The sequence below is a fragment of the Mustela lutreola genome, chromosome 3, assembly GCF_030435805.1.
Source record: "Mustela lutreola isolate mMusLut2 chromosome 3, mMusLut2.pri, whole genome shotgun sequence".
NCBI lineage: Eukaryota > Metazoa > Chordata > Mammalia > Carnivora > Mustelidae > Mustela > Mustela lutreola.
Window position 1 is genome coordinate 91,196,889 of NC_081292.1, and position 22,124 is coordinate 91,219,012.

General features: G+C 43.9%; 1 pseudogene; it reads right to left on the minus strand.

The window, feature by feature from the left end:
- Positions 1-482: 482 nt before the first annotated feature.
- On the minus strand, positions 483-21,810 carry LOC131827883 (rRNA-processing protein FCF1 homolog; annotated as a pseudogene).
- Between the last annotated feature and the right edge of the window lie 314 nt (positions 21,811-22,124).

The window sequence follows — 22,124 nt, forward strand, 5'->3', positions numbered from 1 at the left end:
TCGCACATCTACTTGTCGGCTGCGTTTTGTCGGCCGGCCCGGTAGCGAAGTGATTCTTTAAGAGCTCTGAGAACCCAAACTTGTGGCCGCCCCGCAGCTGAGCTGAAGTGGAGCTGGGAGCTGCCCAGACGACCCGAGGCTGCCAGCTGACCACCTTCCTCCCTAGAGATTGCTGGAGCCAAACTCAGCGGGGGAGAAGCCACACTCGCGGGTGGGTCCCGGGGCTAAGGGCGGAAGCCGGGTTCCCACAGAGGCCTCCGCGCCCAGGTGGCTGCAGCGGCGGCGCCCGGGACCATAGGCCTGACACCCGGACGCGCCCCCCTCTCTGGACAACCGGCCGCAAAAGTAAAAGGCCAGCATCCCGCCACGGCTAAGCAATCTCGGGAGAAGGTCCTGGAAGAGGTTCGCAGGCCGATTTTCCGAGGGAAAGGGCGAGGTGGGGAAGGAGGGCCCCTGACCCTCCCCGCCCTCCCTTCTCCCGCTCACCCGGCATCAACAGCGGCGGGGCTGCCCTGCAGAAACATAGGCGAGGTTGTAGTGTCGCCCTCCGCCGCTCGGGGGCAGGACCACCTGCTGGCTCGACCGCAGCGGCCCGCAGGAGAAGCCGGAGGAGAGGCGCCGGAGGGCCAAGGAGGCAGGCGGAGGCAGGCAGAGGCGAGGCTGCGGCGTCCTCTTTCATTGGCCCGGCGGGGGCGCTGCCATGTTGGAGCAAGCGGTGCCTTCTGTGCGGTGGAAACGCCATGGCTTCACCGGTACCGTCCGGGAGCGCAGCCTCCTACCTTTCCTCCTAGCTCGAGTGTTGGTGCTGAGAGGCGGCGGCCGGCGGGATGGAGAGAAGTAAGATGAACCTGCCCAAGGGGCCGGACACGCTCTGCTTTGACAAGGACGAGTTCATGAAGGTGCACGCCTGGGCTCTGCTCCCCGGAGCCGGGCCGTGGGTGGCCTGCCCTCCTTGGCCCTCCCGGTCCTCTCCTCGGGCTTCTCCTGCGGGCTTCCTGGGCTGTCCCCGCCCCGGACGGGTCCTCGGCGGGGACCTCACTGCACTTCGCAGTGAGTCTCTTGGCCTCGGGTGGGCTAGGTGCAGCCTGGAGAAAGCACTCCTGTGAAATCGTGCACATTGAATGAAAAGGCCTGAAAGTTCAGGGCAAAACGCATCTCTGAACACACGTACTTACCAGGAATTGGGTCAAAAGGCACTTAACCTAACGTTTATGCCTGACTTTCGTCTTAAGCTCCCGGAATGAGAAATCTGAAAGACTGTACTGTCCTTACTGGTTCTGGTCCAGTACTACAAAGCATACCAAGCTCCTTTTCTAAAGTTGCCCTACTTCTCTTGGTGAGGTCAGCCTGAAGTTGGCAGCAGATAACTGTAGGACATAAACTTACAGAATAGAAATTTAAACTGAAAAGACTTTACTGACAGGAAAGGTTCATCAGACATAGCCTTGAAAATGTCCCAAGGTTTGAATTAGAGCCAGGAGGAGCTTTATCTGTTTTCTGTATCCCTCTGGGTCTGTACTTAAACTATCAAAACGTATATGTTTAATTTCTAAGGATTGGGATTTAGTAGCTGGTTTCAGTGTTAAAAAGTTTTGGCTTTGTAGGTACCTAAAATTATGAAAAGAGTTTGAATTTCTTACTTTTTTATGGCTTCAAGTCACAATATGTTTTTTTCTTTTTTGGGTTAACCAGCTAGTTCCTTTTTGATATTTGCATTCAGATCACATCTCCCAAACTCTGGCTTTAAAAGTGCTTATGTCTGGATCCTCTGCGGTGTGGCCATATCATTTTTAATATGTAGGGATGTCTAGACGAAGGTATATTGTACTCTTGTTCTTGTATGGTGATGTTAAGCCACTGTAATAAAAGGTGTAAATTGAATGGAGTGTCTGAAGGAGAGCACAGAGTGAATTCTCTGATCCAGAAACCTCTTGTTAATAAAGGACACGTGATGAGGAGAGAGGTCATTGGAAGAAGAAAAGGCACACACACAGACTTAAAGAATGTCAAAGCACGGAAGTCTCTTTAGCTTGTCTGTCTTTGGACTTCGTCAGGCTTTCTTTGGGCCTAACACTAGCATTTTCTCGCACTTCCTCGCCCCGCCATCTTTCTCACTCTGAGCTGACAGAATGCCTTTGGTCAAAGCAGCTTTGAAAATAGAAATCTCAAAATAGCAGTTCTAAAGTAGGACTTAGAGGTAGGAAGAGAGCAAACTGGGAAAGTGGCTAGAATGCCAGCAATTCCATATTCTTTCAAGGCTCTGACATTTCAGAATATAATGTATAATTTGTAGTGTTAATGAACGTGACCCCTTCATACATAGAAGGAAAATACATGGAACAGCTGTTCTGTGTAAAGTGGTATTGATCTTCTATGTGGGAGCTGGAGATAAAGGTTATATGCAATTTGTGTTTCCGTCAGAGAGATGTTAAGTTACAGTTCCGAGGCAGAAATGAGTGAAGAGCTTGCTGTCGGGGTTGTATTTCTACATAGGTGTCTTGTTTGGCACATTTTGGAATGAGACTGGGATGGTAGAAAGGGAGATGGGGTGGGGCTGCGGGTTGCACCTTGGACACTGCATACATTGAGGGGTCCACGTTGATGCAGTCTTCATGGTAGAGCTGCAGTCAGGTTTACAGCAGGAAGTTGCATGTTCATATCTGTTGAGTTTGAGCTGACTGGTGGCAAGAGACTACTTAAAAAGTCATGTTTATGAGATCTAATGAGAAATAGAAGGGGAAAGGTATGCAAAAGAGGTAGGTGATCAAAGTGCAGGAATGGCAGATGGGGAAGGGTCACCTGGGGCAGAGGCACTGGCAACATCATACTTTGTCGGCTTAGAAATACGAAAATCCTTTGGGTTGACAGCCAAATAATAGATGAGCAGGACATAAGGTATTGGTAGTAGGGGGAGAAAGTGGCATAACAGATAAATTAGACCATTTACATGGGTGTGCTATTGACATCACATGTAGCCTTCCTCTTCCATCTCAACATATGACTTCATCTCCAGTCGTACAGAAAAATTAGCAGCCATCCCACGGGACCTCCTCCATCCTGCTGATCATGAGCCCATTCTTGTATTTGTCCCCTTCTCCTCCTCGCCTGGTACGGGGAGGGGCTCTCCTTCCTCCTCGGGTTCAGTCTCCACTCTGGCACGGAGTCCATGCCCTCCCACCCTTCCAGGAGCCTGCGAGGATCCTCTCCCCTGCACTCCTTCCCATCATGCGCTCCTGTTTGTTTCTCTCCCACTTGACTGCCCCACCTCTAGGTATTGCCCTGTCACTGTCGTGCATCACAGCCAGTGCTCAGGGGTTGACTTGACTTTCCCACCTTCCACCATTCAGGCCCTGTCATTCCACTAAAGAGTTCTTACCAAAACTGTTTCTAAGTCAGCACACCCGACCTTTCTCTGTCTCCTTACTCGACATCGCAGTAGACCAAATGCTCTGCATTGCTTCCTGTCTTTCTTCTACCTGTCTGATGTGTCTCCTGTGCAAAGTCATGCTCCTGGTAGCCACTGAATGCTAATTATGGGCTCAGCCCCGTGTTCCTTTCTTTCCCTAGATGACCTTTTGTGCAGCTTCATGACCACCTATCAGCAGGTAAGGCAGATTCCTGTCTCTGGCCCACACGCCTCCTGAGCACCAGTTCTGTGTATCGGACTTGCTGACCTTTCTTCTCGGATGTGTCTGTGGCCCCTCAGACTCATCAGGTTCAAGAAGGAATTCATGAGCACCTCCTCCACTGAAAACCACCTTTCTTATTCTATTGCCTCTCTCAGTAAGCACTTCATCCGTTTAGCCTGGAGTCGGGAAACCAGAAGTCAACTCCTACTCTGTCACCTTTCCAAAATCTAGTCTGTCACACCAAGTCCTGTGGATTTCGCTTCCTAAACCTCTTGAGTCCATATACTTCTTTCCATCTCTTCTTGTACCTTTGCAGTGCGCCCTTGCCATCACACCGTAGAAGCTTCTCACCCAGTCTCCATGCACCTTCCTTGTCTTCCTGGCCCCTAGTCTACACTGCAGGCAAGCCACTCTTGTCAGAATGCGGATGTGATCTTGTATGTACCAGGTGACTGGTCAGTCCACCAGCTCTTGAAAAACCATTTTCCCACGCACTCGAACGTATTTCAAAGAGAATCAGTCCCCCATGGGGTAGTTTTCCTTGGTAGACAGTTTGTTTCTGTGCTGAGCCAGTCTGCCTCCTTTGAACTTCTCTGTGTCAGTTCCTCTCTGGAACCTGTGGCTTCGTTGGCACCCCGGGTAGGCACATGAAGACCTTTTCCATGTGAAGTGAAGGCAGGAGCCCTCTGGACGGTGAATGTATGTACCCTCATGTTCCATAGGTAAAAGAACCGTGTGTGGGGGTTGGGGGGTAAGTCCTTGAGGCTCCTCTGTGTTCTAATTGGGTGAACTGGGAATTTTGAGACAGGCAGCAGGTCCTGTGTGTCCTTGTTTGCAGGGAGCATGCATTCTGATGGACAAAACGGAAAAGGGGAAGAATGAGCAGCTGCTCAGATCTGTTTGTACTGTGCTGGCTGATTAGCTGTGACCTGCAGATGTGGGTCCCATCCTCGGCTCTGCTCTCTGCCTGCTTATGTCTGACTTGGGGCAAATCACTCGCCTCCGGCCTTCTGTTTGCTTGTTAGTATAATGAGGTGGTGCTTATCTATGTGATCTTTGCCGGCTCCTCTGAAAAGACTCCAGTCCATCCTGGCTTGCAGATAAGGAAACTGAGGCCTGAGGTGTGATGACTTCCTTTAAAGCCACACAGCTACTTGGGGCCAATCACAGGCCATATCTCCTGACCCCCCACGCATCAGTCCTTGGAAATCCTACTGTAATATGTTCCTATCCAGAGGCCACAGGTGGGAACTGAGGGAAGTGGGACAATCAAAACATTAAGAATAGCGCAGAAGATGGCACAATGTCCGCATGCCTTGGCACCTGCATTTCACCAATAGGGCCACCTCTTACCTTAGAAGAAGTTCCCACAGGGCTGGTGATCTGGATGCCTGGCCTGGAGCTTAGCTACGGTAAATGGGACCAGAGGGAAGTGATGGCTGTTTGAGGTGGACTTTGTTGACGGCGGCTGGAGATAGCAGCTGACTAGCAGCTGACAGAGGAGGAAGAGGGAAGAGTAACAGACAGCAGATAGCCGCAGGCCCGCATGTCAGCTACTGTTGCCCAGGGCCGCCCATCCCCAGGAGCTGTCTTCGTATCACAGGAGCTGAGTGCTTACCCTGTGGGTTCTTAGTTTGATGTCACGTCTTGATGACAAGATTCCATTCTCTCCTGCATCAGTTTGAGACAGACATCGTAATGAAATTCTAATTAGCCAAATATGGAATGTAAGCGTGGAACTCATTTTATAGAGAAATTTTCTTATGTGAACTACTTTCCCTGATGATAGAGGGGTTGTGACGATGTAACATCAGATATAGTTTATCTGATTGGCACTTGTAAGAAGGGTTCCCGGCAAAAAAGAACTGTTTTTTTGTTGTTGTTGTCCTCCCGTTTGATCTTTCCTTTCCATTCCTTTTTTTTTTTTTTTTTTTTTTGTGAGCGGTCATCTGATTTATAAAAAGATGCAACAAAAAGTAAAATGGTACAAGATAATCAGTTTCAAAACATAAAAAAATGAGTGTCTTTAGCCATAGCTCAGAACAGAGGAACTGGGTAAGGAGAATTGCTTGTATGAACTGGCAACAGGAAAAGTTGGTAACGGAGAGCTGAGGAACTCTATTAAGATATAGGAGTGAGGGGCTCCATCCTCATCTGGCATTTGCTCAGTGTCGTCTATATGGTTAGAGATGTCCATGATGGGAACTCCAGCAATCTTCTGGGTCTGGGTCAGCTGATGCCAAAGTGTAACACTCTGAATTTCTTCCATACTGAGCAGTCATCTGCATAGTTTGTCTTGTGTGTACGTGGTAATCATTTGAATATTGGCTCTTTCTCAATCCTTAGAGCCTCTTGATACTTTCACCCCGGTTTCTCAGTTTCAGCCATTACACAGTCAGTTGTACAACTGGTACACTTGGCACACAGCCCGTCCATCATTGACCGGTCAAGTTTGGCTTAAATAGAAAAGTTGATAAAGTCAGTACCAACCAGGATGTGGTAAGTCGGCCCAGCTGTGTGTTTATATTGGAAAAAGCAGGAGGGATGTTGGGGGACTTCTCTTTCCTTGAGTGCATGGGATCCTTCTTTTCTTTCTTTTTAGGTTTTAATCTGTCTTTCTCTCAGAGAAGGATCTCAGAGCTAAGCATTCGCTTCCCGGTCACATACTTTCTTGCTTTCTCTTGCTTCCCCGTGTTCACACCATGCCCATTTATCCTTGCTTTTGATTTTCTAATTCAGTCTTTGTAGTACCATAAAACTTATTTAAATAAAATGTTGGCCTACTAAGTTATTGATTATTAGTAAGTTCTTTGTTCAAAATTTGAGAGCAAGAAGTATTATGTAAATACATCTTTTTGTTATTTAACTAGTCTTACAACATTTAGCATCAAATTTCTTGAAACATTTAAACAAATTAATCACAAACTGGGGCTTGGGCTCGCTCTTTCTTTCTTTTTTTTTTAAGTAATCTCTATACCCAACATGGGACTTGAACTCACAACCCTGAGATCAAGACCTGCACGCTCCAGTGACTGAATGAGCCAGGTGCCCTTTGGGCTTTTTGTTTTTAAGTTCCTCAGGTGAGGGGCTGCCTTAGTGGCTCAGAGGGTTAAGCTTCTGTCTTCAGCTCAGGTCATGGTCTCAGGGTCCTGGGATCGAGCCCTGCATGGGACACTCTGCTCAGCATGGAGCATGATTCCCTCCCTCTCTGCCTACTTGTGATCTCTCTGTGTGTCATATAAATAAATAATATCTTAAAAAAAAAAGTTCCTTAAGTGATTCTAATGTGTGACCAGTGTCGAGAACTCTAGCACTGGATAATTCCTTTAAATAGCTCAAGAAATTAATTTTGAAAAGCGAACTAAAAGCCTACATAGATTATGATTGGTGTTAAATTGAGGGGAAAAAAGAGATAAAGAGAAGACATCAGCTGGAACAGAGTGTAATTAGGTACTCAAATATTTGTTAGATGGATAAATACATTTACGGAATGTAGGGTTTTTTTTTGTCTCTTCATAAATATGTCAAATGGGTATATAAATTCAACAAAGGAGTTTGATATAAAATTGATTAAAATGTTAGAACAGAAGTTTTTTAGAATTTCAGTGTTACTATTTCATGATGCTTTTAAGATGATCTCTCTGTAGATGGTGGGAAGATCTTGTTAGCATATGTTTTTAATTTCTCAAGCTTGAATAATTTAGTCACCGAACAAAGATTTAGAATGAGTTTTGGAAGACACAAGTCCTAGATTATGTCCCCACCTAGCTGGGTCAGAGATTTGAGAGCAGGGGCTGGAGGGATGAGCTCCAAGGACATTTTTGTATACATGCTGATACCTTGGGCGGGAACACTCTTCCCACACTTCCTGTGGCTAGCTCCTTTGTGTCATTTGGATTCAACTCATTGTTCTATATTTCCTGGTTCATCCAAGTTAAAATACATCCCATTTGTCACTCAGACCTTTACTATGTCCTGTTTTCTTTTTAGCTGTGATCACTATTCATTAATCACTATTTGATCACTGTTCATTAATATAATGTTTGTTTACATATTTATTTTCTCATTTCTGCATTAGAATATCTGCTCCTTAAAAGCAGAGACCTTGTCTTTTCTTTTCATGACTGTGTCCCCAGGTCTTAGAGCAGAGCTGGAGTTGCATGATAAATATTTGAGGAATATTTATGGGATATACAGGGACATTTATTCATCTCTGTTGTCCATTGTTTTTCAAGAATGGTTGGAAACACACACATACGTGAGCTCGCACAAACTTTCTATGTCTTTCAACCCCTATGTAGTGTGCAGATTAGTGCTTAACTATTTTGGTTTTTTGTCTCGATGAAATGGGACATGTTTCAGGGCAGAGCTCATAAATTTCATATGCCCTCTTAGTACTTCTCATCATTACAGAGTGATGGTTCTGGGGGATTCTGCTTCTCGTGGAGATAGTATATAGTGATTTTATAAGTCCATGTATCTGGGAAGGAGTGTTTTACTTCTTGGCAGCTTAGAGAACTTCAATCTTTCCAAATTCCATGTAATTTTCATAGCATTAAAGCTACTAATTTCAGATTATTGGTAAGTTTTAAATGATTAATTCCCAGGTTACTTTGAATTAGTCTTTGTTTGCCATCCCTGATTGCAGCTAGTTAGTAAAGTAGCTAAAGTTTTAAACTCTACTTGGTTTTAATTTTGAGTGATGTCACTGCTTCTCTCATGGTTAATGGTTCTTAATTACCTGCAGCTTGTCTGGTTAGCTCATTTATTTTCCTGTGTTCCAACATCTCTTGTGATCTCCCAACTTCTGGCCTTTTGGGGGATTTGTACTTGAACTGGGTTCAGATAGGAAATACCCCTGAGTACAAAGAGAAGATATCTTTTCTTCAAGACTTTGGGTTAAATTAAGGGGTGCTCTGAGATTTTAAGGCAAATTGTCACGAGTCAGCCTTTATCTACAGTTACTTATCTCTGTAATCAGATTTTTCTCAAGACACAAAATACACGTACACACAAAATAAAACACAGATACAGTTTAGATGCCGACTCAAATTGTCAGCCAGGGCTGTTGAGTCCACATTTTTTAATCATCCCAGGTGATTGATTATATTAAGTGAATATTAGCAGTTACAAAATAAGTCTACAGTAATACAATGTACTTTTATCATTTTTTTTTACATTAATGGTTTTTGGTTAATTATTCCTGTTTCTTAAAAAATAATTTAAAAATGAAACAAGATGGGATTGGGAGGGAGACAAACCATAAGTGACTCTTAATCTCACAAAACAAACTGAGGGTAGCCGGGGGGAGGGGGTTTGGGAGAAGGGGGTGGGATTATGGAAATTGGGGAGGGTATGTGATTTGGTGAGTGCTGTGAAGTGTGTAAACCTGGTGATTCACAGACCTGTACCCCTGGGGATAAAAATATATGTTTATAAAAAATAAAAAATTAAAAAAAAATAATAATTTAAAAAAATATAGCTCTTCTGTAGTCCAAATGTTTGTGTCCCCTCTCAAAAGTCATATATTGGAGGGACGCCTGGGTGGCTCAGTGGGCTAAGCCTCTGCCTTTGGCTCAGGTCATGATCCCAGGGTCCTGGGATCGAGCCCTGCATCGAGCTTTTTGCTCAGCAGGGAGCCCGCTTCCCTCCCTCTCTCTGCCTGCCTCTCTCCCTACTTGTGATCTCTATCTGTCAAATAAATAAATAAAATCTTAAAAAAAAAAGTCATATGTTGGAACCCTAATCCAAGTGCCAAGTGTAATGACATTTACAGATAAGGCCTTTAAGAGATTATTAGGTCATGGTGGTGGGGCCCTAACAATGGGATTAGTGCCCTTATGAGAAGAGACGGGAGAGAGCCAATGATATGATATATTACATATAATATATGAAATATTATTATAATGCTATATTATTATATCAATAAATGAAATGCAATAAATAAATAAATAAAATTGCAATGCAATAAATAAATAAATTACAATGGAAGATTATTCAGCTTAACAAAGGAAGGAGTGTGGGTGATGTCCCTGGTGGGCCATGCTGGCTCTTGGCTGGGACCTAAGCCAGGCCCGGACTGAAAACCTGCATCGTCCCACCAACTTGGGGTTTCCTGCTATCTGCCCCCCAAAGGACAATGTCCAGTGTCAGAGCATGGGGACAGAAATAGCCTCAGTTAGTTCCTACACGAAGAGTAGCTTTGGAAACTTCTGAAAACCCAACTCATCATCCATCTGGCTATGAAGGGACATCTACAACATTAATCCCATGACCCATGTTTTACTTTGTAGAATTCAAAACATTCAACAAGCTTGTGAGTGGTCTATTTATTTGCAAGCTTAGGTTGCTGCTTCTTGCCTTTAAAAGCCAAGCACTGTAGTTGCTCCCGTAGATCGGTACAGTCTTTTACAGTTTTCAAAGCACTTATGAGTTCTTCCCCTATTCTTTACTTCTGAAAAGCAAAATGTGTATCAGCCAATGATGTAATTAGTTTGAACAGAAAAGAACTTTATTGAACATTATCAAGGGCCTTGAAGAATGCCCGGAGGGCCAATGCCAGGTTCTGGGGCTGTACCACCGCAGGACTGCCCAGGGGAGATAGTGCAGTGATACCCCAACAGTTGACCCTGGATGGAACCGTGGGCATGGCTGCTCAGAGAACTCCAGTCTTTTGCATCCATCCTTAGAAACAGATCCTACCTACTTGGTGCTTGCTTCTTCTTCTCCCATCAGAGCCTCATGTGGGTGCATCTGATGGGCAGACCTTGTATCATTTGCAAAGTAATTTCTGGCTTCTCTTGGGGTAGAAAGTCAACATGGGAAAATTCCTCAGAGGTAGGAAGAGTGTCCAAAGGATGCTGGCTGTTTCAAATTACAACAAACAGGACAAACGATACCACTGACCATCAGAAGTGGGGTTTTAATGTCTTGAAACAGTTATTATTGGGTTTTAATGTTACTGGGAATCATTTACTGTAGGTTCACAAGATATCTGATAAGAGAGCACCTTTTAGATTTCTCTAACCAATAATATCTGCATTCTGATCCTGCAGAAAAAAGTTCTCTGAAAGTGCTGACCAGTTTTGATTGCAATACGATTTCTCAGCTGATTCTTTTCATATCCTATTTGAAGCAGAGCTCAAAAAGCTCTGTACTCAGTGGGTGGTTGTATAATTGTTTTAATTCATTTGTTAAACATAATTATCTTTCCTCACTTCTGTCCTATTCCTTTGATATATGCTCAGCAACTTGGTCCCTAATGGATGTGATTAGAGCTTCCCACGGTGTGCATCATGTGAGGGAAGGGGTGTTACATCGTTAAGGTGGGGACACATCTTCATTTCATGTTTCAGGGACTTAAGCTGTTTCTTTTGACACCTGGGGGCTAAGTTAATGAGAGAGTTCTTTGATAGCTTTATGTGAGCTAATTCTGCTTGTCACATGCTATAAGGGACCTGGAGAAGAGGGAGGAAGTCAGAGAGTAGAAGATAGGTGGGGTGCCTTTGTTCAGTGACCATCCCCTCATGTCAACCACCAACCCAATCATTAACTCTGGGCGTTTAAACACAGACAACTAAACACAGACATCCTGCGACAGATCAAAGACAGGTTCTTGGCAACAGGTCAGAACATATTCTTGGGAAAAAGAGGTATGCTAGTGGACCCTTGTGAATCTGAGGTGTCTTCCTCCTAGAGACCTGGGTGTTTTGTAGACAACCTCTCATCCACCTTTTTGCAATGTCCCCGCAAGGCACTTATTCCCAAGTCTGGGAAAACTGAAGAATATTAGACTCTGTGCTCTTAGAGATCAGGGAAGGTGTCAATGAATCATCCTTCTGGGTTCTAACCTAGACTGACAACAGATAAGAACCGAGTTCAATCAAATGAGATAGGTATTGAGGGCTAGGTGAGTCAGCATGGCTTAGACTCAAGACCAAAAGAGTCTTGAATCTTCCTGTGCCCTGAATTGAAAAATGGTGCTCAGGGAATAGTGTACCTGGCCCGATCCAGCCATGCTTACCCCAAGAATATGAAGATTTCCGCCTGCATTTTCTTTTGAAAGTTTTATGGTTTTAGCCTTTACATTTAAGTCTACAATCTATTTCCAGTTAATTTTTGGATATAATGTGAGGCAAGAGTGATGATTTGTTTTCCCATACATACATGCAATGATAGAAATGCTTTCCAGCCTGCCGCCAAAAAGAATGGGCCTGGGTCTTTCCTACTGTTTCCTGGCAATGGTCCAGCACAGCTTTCCTTCAGAGCAGTCAAATAACTGAAAGAAAATCCTCAAATTTAACAATCTTGTCTACTGGGTTTCAATGGAAGTTCATGCATTTTATCCACTCCCCCTTTTCAACCTGCTTTCTATAGAGAACATCAATTAACCTGTTGGAATTAAACCTGAAAAAAAAAAAGGGCAACAAATTAAGCCACTTACAAGAGTGTCACGAAGTACTGACCTTTTATTCTTAACACAGTGACTGGACAGAACCCCTATTTTTGCGAGTAAAAAAGAGCAGGCACCCCTTCCCCATCCTATGCGATGGTGCACTTCAAAGCCTTGTCTAAGCAAATCTTAGAATGTTGAAGTTGTAGGGAACAGAATGTTCATCAGTTTGATGAACGTTGGAAACAGTGGTCTTTGCAGCTTCGGTTTATAACAGTGAGCTTGTGCATTCTTGGATAGCTGTCCATTACTGATGTGTGCCGGATTAGTTTTACAGTTTCACCTGAGGAAGGAAGACTTTATGTTTTATGAAGAGTCCAGAAATTCTGCTTTTAAGGCTAAATGCATACAGCCACATTTATTACACAGAAAGTGCAGCAAGTCTACAAGACCAGAAGCATAAGTACTGATGAATGGATGGAAGCAGTAGCTAGGACTATAGACAATCCTATAGCAAGAGAAGACTGTGATGCTTCCGGATGGTCCAGGAAATCTTCTGGAGGCTTCAGTACCTGGTGTGATCATTTAGTCGTGAAAAGGGCACATCAGAAGGGGTGGTGTGGTGAGCAAGGGCACAGGACAGGAGCCGAGCACATCTGGCAGGTGGGAAGTGGACTGTCACGGTGGGGCCGTGAGAAACTGGGGTCAAGGCAAGCTGCCAGGAGCCAGGAAGCCTCCTGAAAGCCCGAATATCCCAGGATAGCATATTCTCAAATCATGATGATAAGGCTTACGACGATTTAAATGCTGTTAAATGGGAATTTTGCCTTTCAAACCATGCTATACCTTTGATTGTAAGATGTATCCCAATTTCAAAGATGTTAGATTGTGTGGGGGGAAAAGCACAAGTCAGTGTGCTAGCCAGCCTCGGGGAGGACCACGAAGATTTCCACATCCCAGTATCTGCATGTGTGTTGTACCCTCCCACATCTGGTGTGACTAACAGGATATAGCAGAATTGGGGGTAAATCAGTTACAGAATTAGGTTATGAAAGACACTGAGGCTTCTGTTTTGTTCTCTCTCTCTTTTCCTCTCTTTCTTTTCTCTCTCTCTCTCTCTCCTTTCTTCTTCTATTCCCCCTTTCCTTCCCTCTCACTCCCACCCTTTCTCTCTCTTTCTCATTTATCATTAGCTCTTGTGGAAACGCAGGTATCCCTGTAGATACCCGGGTGGCAAGGAACTGAAGCCCTCCACACCTGCCACCTGCACAGAATTGAGGTCTGTCCATCATCACATGTCCTTCAAACAGCTGCAGCCGGCTATTTGATGGCAATCTCATGAGATACCTCAAGGCAGAAACACATAGCTCGACAGCTTCCAGGTGCCTGACCTTCAGAAACGGTGTGAGATCATAAGTACTTAAATATATAGGTTGGGCTGCTAAGTTTGGGGGTAATTCATTGCAAAGCAATAGAGGAACGATTCTATACAAAGACTCAAAATATGCCTTATTCCGTATGTGTACTCAGCGTCAGTCTGACGTTCAGAAAGAGATATGCCTGCCTGAGGCTGCTTAGAACATGCAGTACCTCAGAGCAGGGGGAGACATTAAAGAGAGGTAACAAAAAATGGGGAAAGGGAATGTAGACATACAAAGAAGAACCATTTTGCTTTTCTAGGTCCTTCTTTTTAAAGAGTAGAAAATATACTTTCCTAGAAAGAAATAAACACAGAAGGAAAGAGTAGGATGAAAGTTACCTTTATCAGCCTATAAACAGATACTCAAACCAAAAACACTGGAAACTGAAAAAAGGTGCCAACTGTTTTTAAAGAAATGGCACACGACGTTAGGTATGAATAACTTTCATGCAAATTGAAGAGGTAGACGTGGTCGAATTGTTCAGGAGGCACCAAAAGAATGTGAATAACATTCTATTGAAAGGAAGGAAGACTGAGATTCTGAAAAAATATTTTATTAGGTAAAAGAATGAATAAATAAATGTATATATATATGTATATATATACATATATATATATAAGTTTTCTAGGGTTGCTATTTCAAGATACCAGAAGCCTGGAGGCTGAAACCACAGAAGTGGACAGTGTCACATTTCTAGAGGCTACAGTGTTGGTAGAACATGCTCCTTTTGTAGGTATTGTGGATGGATCTACTCCAGGCCCCTTTTCCAGCTTGAAGCGTTGCTCTGGCTTTGGACTTCTTCACCGGGCCTTCTCCCTCAGTGCATATCTGTGTATCCGCACTCTCCCTTCTTAGAAGTGCACAAGTCCTCCCGAATTGGAGGCCCAGTCTACAAAAATATGACCTCATCCTAGCTAGTGACATCTCCAGGGACCCTATTTCCAAATAAGGTCATGCTCCCAGGTGCTGGGGTTTAGGACTGGGATACTTCATATGCATAAACACATACACACACACACACACACACACACACACGTGTGTGTGTGTATATGTATTCCTATATATATCTATGTGTATAGATAGAAAGGGAGGAAGGAATAGATGGGAAAAAGAAAATACGCCTAGCGAGTTAGTAGACTTCATCTTTAACTTTTCAACAATGACCTTCAGAATGAACGACTGAAATTCTATTGAAAGAAAAGACCTGGATAGGGCAGTGAAAAATAAACTCTACATAGGGGGATGCAGAGGCTAGTATAGATTTTGTGGAAAGAGAAAGGATGAAAAGGGCTAGTCCGTATGTACCCAAAGGAATCCTCAAAGGCTGCTTTTCCGAGGTCTTGAGAAGAGACAATGGAAAGACACCCGATCCGTGAACAGAGAAAGAAACCATTGCAGAACAACAAGGGATCCTTTTAGAAAGACATGGCTATCCTCAAGGTGTCTGCATGCGATGAGAAAACTCCCTGAGATCCACCACATTCAAGCCCATCCAACAAGGCTCCAGACACTTTGGAAAGCTTGTCTTTCTTTCATGGAGAGAGAATGAGTGAGAGAGAGCATGAGAGAGGAGATGGTCAGTGGGAGAAGCCGACTCCCCAAGGATCTGGGAGCGGGAGGTGGTAGGAGATCCTGCCTGCCCGGGGTCATGACCTGATCCCAAGGCAGTCGATGAACTAACCGAGCCACGCAGGCGCCCGTCTCCAGAAATGGGTCAACAACAGCTGAGGAGCACCTGGGCGGCACCTTCAGTGAAGTGCCCAACTCTGGGTTCTGGCTCAGGGGTTGATCTCAGGCTCTTGAGATTGAGCCCTGAGGCTAGCTCTCGGTTCAGGTCAGAGTCCACTAGGTCTCTCTTCGGGTCCTGCCCTTCCCCCCTTCCCCATGAAGAGTGCTCTTGCCCTGAAACCAACTAGGAAAAGCATTCACAGAAATAAACAATGTTTGAGAGGGGGTGTAATGCCAACTGAATATTACCCCCATTTAAAAGACCACCAGAGACGTGAGTCAAAGCCAAGCAACAAGTGTCGTTTATTGCAGGTTCGAACCTGACCTCTGCGCTGCTCGTTGCCAATAACGCCGAGAGGTCCGGAGCTGGGTCGGTGCAGAATTTTTATAGACAGATACAAACAAGTTTCGGGTGGGGCTGAGCTGATTGATTGATAGTTTGAACAGGCATACTTGGCGTCAGTGGATTGGGTCAGGGGACCCGCACGCGAAAGCAGACAAAGCAATCTTACAGAAGCAGAACCGGCCGGTTAGCCCACGCATGCGGAAAAAAAAGCACTATCAGGATATTGAAGGCCTGGTTACTATCAAGCCAAGGCCACTTTCTCTCTAATGAGGCACTAACATAAAGACAATTGGGAGTCTCCTGGTGAAATGTTACATTCCGGCTATCAAAGGTAAGGTAACTTCTTTGTTGTAAATTTCAAGGACATTTGCAAACCTAGGGAGACTCCTACCCTGCAGGACTGTGATTTCTGCAAGTTAACTATTTATCATTTTATGGCAGTCTGGGGTGCCTGAGGAATGCTACACATATGGAGGGGAGCGGGTGAAGGGGGGGTGCAAGGCACCAGCTTTTGCTTTGTCCTCAGCCAGCCTCCTGCTCCTTCATTCCCCCCTGAACAATTTTGACCCTTAAATCTTTAAGGGGGTTGAAGGTTGAAGGTCTCATCTTCTGTAACTTCTTCGTGCTGAATGGGGGCGTAGAGCTGTCCCTACCTACTGGGGTCAATATTGATCAGGGTAGGAATGTATAAGGGAGTTACGAAAGGTGGAGGCAGCTGAATCCAGCGCTGACAGTGAAGAGGCGTCCTCGCGTGCAATAAGGATCGTCTGTCGTGGTGTAGTCATTGCAGCAATGGAGTCTCGGCACCAAGTAGAGAAAGATGGAACAAAGCAACATATTAAGGTTAATAAGGCGATAAGAATAAGAAGCCCGAAAAGGAGATTTGGCCATAGCCCTCCTCCAAGCCAGGAACTTAACCAATCACTAAAAGAGAGAGAGGGACCTTGTAGAGCCTTAATCTGGGCATTCATATCCTTAATTAGTCCTGTGATACTTTTGTGATAGTCTGGGATGTACAAACAACATTCTGTCTTGATAATTGCACATGTGCCACCCTGGGCTGCTTTCAGGACATCTAAGGCCATCCTATTTTGTAGGACTGCCTTGCGTATCTGTGACAATTCGGTATTAAGTAGGGAGATGCCATTTAGTGAATCATTGAGTGCCTTTGTAGTATATTTATTAAAGGCTTCTACATGACACATGACATCCTCTAGTCCCGCAGATGGAACAAAAATGGATGCTAAGTGATCATACCATTTAAAAACAGATCGCGTCCATCTTTATTTCAAGTTGGGGAGATTAGCTGGGGTTGTAATGGTTTTAGTAATGCACCCATGAATTCAGGGAAATCCTAAAGTACAGCGACCTATCTACCCTGGAGGAAGCCAGGGCCACAAGTTGGTTCCACATATCCAGTGGGTTCCGTTTGGAGCTGGCCATCTGATGCCAGGTCGCCTTGCCCAGTCAGTAGCAAACCAGTCAGTAGCCTGAAGTACTATTATTTGGGGACACATTTCTAGTGAGCCATCCTAGACATCGTGTGTTATTTGCCCAATACCACTCGTATGATTCCTTTGTTCCCAGCATAAAACTGCCTTCTGACTGAGCTGTCCAATCGTGGGTGTAAGCCACAGATATGTATCTCAGATGCCATCCTTAGTATATGCCATCCTTAGTATATGCCATCCTTAGTATAGCGATAAGGAGGGTTTTGAAACTTAGGCCCATATTTGATTGGGGATTTATGGCTTGATAGCAATCCCCTTTCTTCCAAAGAGCTCCATGGGCATGTAGCATATTTGGAATCAGTATAAATGTTAATTCTTAGGCTTTGGCAATTGCAAAGTGCAAGTGAGCACTATGGCACACCTAGCTTTTCTTATTCTTTCTATGAAAACTACTGTCATCAGAAAACCAACTGTCATTCGTATTTTTAACAGGGGCATCTTAAATCTGGACAAATAGAGTAAGTAAGATCAATAACCTCTGAACATTTTTGCTCTATAGAGAAAGAAGTACAATGGTCAAGTTCAGGCATACAGGTAACTAGGTTTAAAGTTTGACAAATTTTAAGTATTATTTCTGGCATATCTATAAGCATAGTCCAATATTTAATTAGATGGCCTCTATAATCCATTGGTGGCCTTTGGCTTCTAAGACAAATCTGGACCTGATGTGAAGTTATTACAGTCAGGGACTGTTCCATAGTGAGCTTTGAGGTGCCTTTTATGAGGGCTGTTCTATGCTTAGCTAAAGCATCTGTTTGCAATCGCACCTCAACAGAGGTGGCCTCTAGGATAAATATGACTAAGGGATGAAACCAATAAGAAGACCTTTGAGTGGTCCAGCCTTAACAATATCCTGATTACAGAGGATCACTGGCAAGTGAGAATACTTGTCAAGAGATAAGGGGAGTCCCCCATGCATCATACAATCCACTCATAAACAAAGTGGGGTCATCCATTGTCTCCACAAGTCCATAATTAATCCTATGGAGTGCAATAGGCTGGCTTTTAGGCAATTTCATTATCCCAGCCACACATAAGGTGTTAGTTAAGTTATACAATTGTAAGGGAATCAATCCCATTTTCCAGTTGTTTAATCATGTGTGAGGGGGTTCTACTAATATCCCCACAAAATAAAAAAGCAAGAAGATCATCTAAATGAGCTATTGTGTAACTTCTCTGAAATTTACCGCAAATTGTTTAGCTTAGGTAAACAAACATTTAAAGACAATCAAATCTAGAATTTAACATCCATAAAGATGTGTTACTAAAACAATTTTTCTCTCTAAAATAACCCTCATTTACAGAGATAGCCAAATCAGGACTAATACACTTGTGAAACATGTCCAGTTTTAACAAACTTGGCCCATTATTTACATAAGCTCCGCAAGAACAGTTGAGTGTGATCATATAGATCTTTTAGAATCTGCTTTGCTGGAACTTCTTATAAGGAATCTCTGGGTTGAACTTTTAGTAGCCTCTCCGGGCCAGAAGCCAAGCCCTGTACTTGCCATCAGGCATGCCTGCAATACCTGTTGATTTGGGCGAGTTCCTCTTCTGAGTTTCCGCACCTACCAAAGAGTGACATTCTTTACTCACCTGGTGAGGCTGCTGGGAACTCTGTAAGCAAGGTATCAGGCCAACAGTCCCAAGGGGCTTTATGGCTCCAGGTTTCATAAAGTCAACGTTAGTTCCTTAAAGCTGTCTGGTCATATCTGAGTCTATGCATGTCTTTCTCAAATATGACATTCCAGTCAAAGCCTTGGTAAAATAACCAGTTCTCAATGGTGTCCTGTTAAAGGAGAGCAGATTCTTATTGAACTTATGCAAATGACTGATTGCCATGGAAGAAAGAATACTTACTGAGACCTTTTGGTTTCAGAGGGTTCATATAGAGAGAAAATTTGAATGCCTTGAGCACTTTTACAACTCTATAAGTTACAGATAACTTAAGAAAAAGTATCCCTAGTCTGGAAGAGCAAACATTAGAGAGAACCAGCAATGTTTAAAGTAAGACAAAACATTAAGAGACACAACATTATAATCTTTTAGTTCATTTAGTCCCATGTTACTAAATCTGGTGAATGCGGCTTTAGTTAGTTTTGGAAATTCTTACCCATTTCAGTTTTAGGATTTTCAAGTATATCAAATATCTGTATTTGTCCTGAAAGTCCTTTATAGGAATCTCCTTGAAGATAAAACTCATTTTACAAGAGAATTAAAACAATTATAAATGACAAAAACTCAGAATGGATATGGTTAGATCTAAAGAGACACGGGAGTTTACAATTTAGCTGCAAGTAAATCAGGTTATTTCTGTGATACATAACATTTCCATAATTACAATATCAAGCGATGATCTCTCTAAACATTAAAACTTTAGGAAGTGCATAGAATCTCTAGAATAGTTATAGTATTTTCCCAAATGTAATCCAAGGTTTATCATTGGTTCAGTAGTATTTCACGATAAACTTCACATACCAAGGAAAAGCCCGAGTTAAAGAGATTTACAATTTAAATCTTGTCAACATTTGCTAAAATCTTAGAAAGTTTTGAAGCAAATGCCTAAATATAATTAGGGATGTTAAACACCTGATAAAACAAAACATAGAAACTGCTTTTTCTGGGCAGGCAAAGAGAAAATCACTTACATTCTCGTAACAGGAGATCAATTAATCTAATAAAACTTTATCCTTTGAACAGAGAATTTCAGTCTTGTACTAATGTAATGTACCTTTAAAACCCATTCATTTAGGACAAAATTACCTTCCCTTACCTTCAACAAAATGTATTCCCATTCCTTAAATCTTTCTTACATATCTGCAACTTTCTTACATACAGAGTTTCCCTTATTTCCATCAGTCTTAGTTACACTAAGCAGAACTTTGTATTCTTAGAAACACCTTTAGTTATTAACCAATTGTGAACTGTTACACAACAGAATTCTTCAGGTGGCAAATTTATGAATCAGTTAAGTGGCAAACATGTTTACCAACAGATTTAAATACTCTTAGTTTCTTTGCAGTAAGAAGTCAAAAGCACAAACCTACATCCAATAATTAACGACTTAGCATTTTATCCTGTTTGGTAAAGACCTAGATGTCCACAATTTAATTCCATTTGTCATCCAAGCAAAACTTTAAAACTTTCAGATTACCAAAGACTTTGAAAGCTACTTCAGCAATTACCCATTAGAACTTTGAGACAGACAATTAACCTTCAGTTTAGTTATTTCTTTGCTAACAAATTTTAATAAATAACATGAGCTTATTTGACCTTCAGTAAACCTCGAAGTTTCACATTTACTGCTGATAACTTAAAAGACAGGTCTTATCTTAATTAAACCAACAAACTTAACTTAGTTCCAACACTGATTTACTTTCCACCTGGGCCCACTCCACTTTGAATGTTTACCTGAGACATGCGTGGGAAGATCTGGAGTGGGGCGTGTTAGGTCCAGGGGGTGCTCTTCTTGCTCCTTGACAGTGAAGAGAGAAGGAGCTGTGGTGCATGATCTAGAGGCCAGTCATGCAGGCTGCACACACGTTGGTACAGAAACACGTAAGGGGGAAACAGAAGAAACAAAGCGCTGCCAGGAGGCAGAGAAAAGATTCCCGGTTTTAGAGCTCATAAGGCCCAACAGAGGAGAAGACACCATGCTTTCCCATCAGCCAGGGGGTAGGGGTTAGGCAGTCCAAGTCAGGCCAGAGAACACAGGGAAACTTCCCCGAAACAAAGAGAGTTTCGGCAGCTGCTTGGGAATATTCCTTATAGTCTCTGTCTCGAGTTAGACCAACCCCAGTTGGCTCCAGTTATAGCCATTAACATGGGAAGTGAGTGAGGGAGAAGCCCCCACATCTATTAGGAGTAACAGAGAGAAATAAATCCAGAGTCCCCTTTGCTAGGGATGGCCCAGCAACCTGGGTTTACTAGAAGAAGGCTTATTTACATAATTATCATCCAATATGTCAGGAGGAAACTTACTAGCTGACTCATTGAATCTGGTTTTAGCTCTTAATACCTATCTCTTATATTCCCTCCCGATATGTACGATGTTGCAGACAAGGGGAGAGGGATCTTTCAGGTGCTGTCCTGCTCGCGTCCCTCGCGGGAACTTAGGAGCGTCTTAGCTAAGGTCTATCTGTATAAACCCCGGACCAGGCTACTCCATGGAGTAGATGACCGTTATGCTGTATGACGCTCCACGAGACTCAGGGTGCTGTCCACTCAGACTCCGAAGCCGAAGGCGGTGGAGCCACACAAACACATTCATACAGTCAGGCATTCCTCAGATTCAAATGGGTTAGACACCCTCCCGTTAAACAGAATATAACCTTCATGACCAGTACAAGGAACATATATCCACATTTAAAGACATAACATGGAGACATACATGAAGACATACATTGTTGGCCTCCGAGGTGGGGCTCGAACCCACGATCTCTGCGAGGCCCTCCTGGCCCCCGAGGTGGGACACGAACCCACGATCTCTGAGAAGCCGTCTCGGCCCCTGAGGTGGCACTTGAACCCACGATCTCTGAGAAGCCATTCCCGCCGGGCACGAGGGACGCCTCCCCATTGGCCCACTGGCAACCCTATAGCGCATCCGCCAGGGTGTATTTGCCAGCCACCGTCCTGGGACTCTAACCCAGGTCCTGGGACTCTAACCCAGGAAAAATCACAGAAAGGACAAGACACACAAGACATACATAAGAACAAAGCATACGAAAAACATAGAGACAAAAGACAAAGCCCGCTTTCTTACCGATCGGTTGCAGTGACCCATTGACCAGTTGTCTGGTGGGCTTGAAGGGGAGATCTCGGTGGGACCTCCAAATGTATTGCCAACTGAATATTACCCCCACCTTAAAAGACCACCAGAGACATGAGTCAAAGCCAAGCAGCAAGGGTCGTTTATTGCAGGTTCGAACCTGGACTTCTGCGCCGCTCGTTGCCGATAACGCCGAGAGGTCCGGAGCTGGGTCACTGCAGGATTTTTATAGACAGATACAAACATGTTTCGGGTGGGGCTGAGCTGATTGATTGATAGTTTGAACAGGCATACTTGGCGTCCGTGGATTGGGTCAGGGGACACGCGTG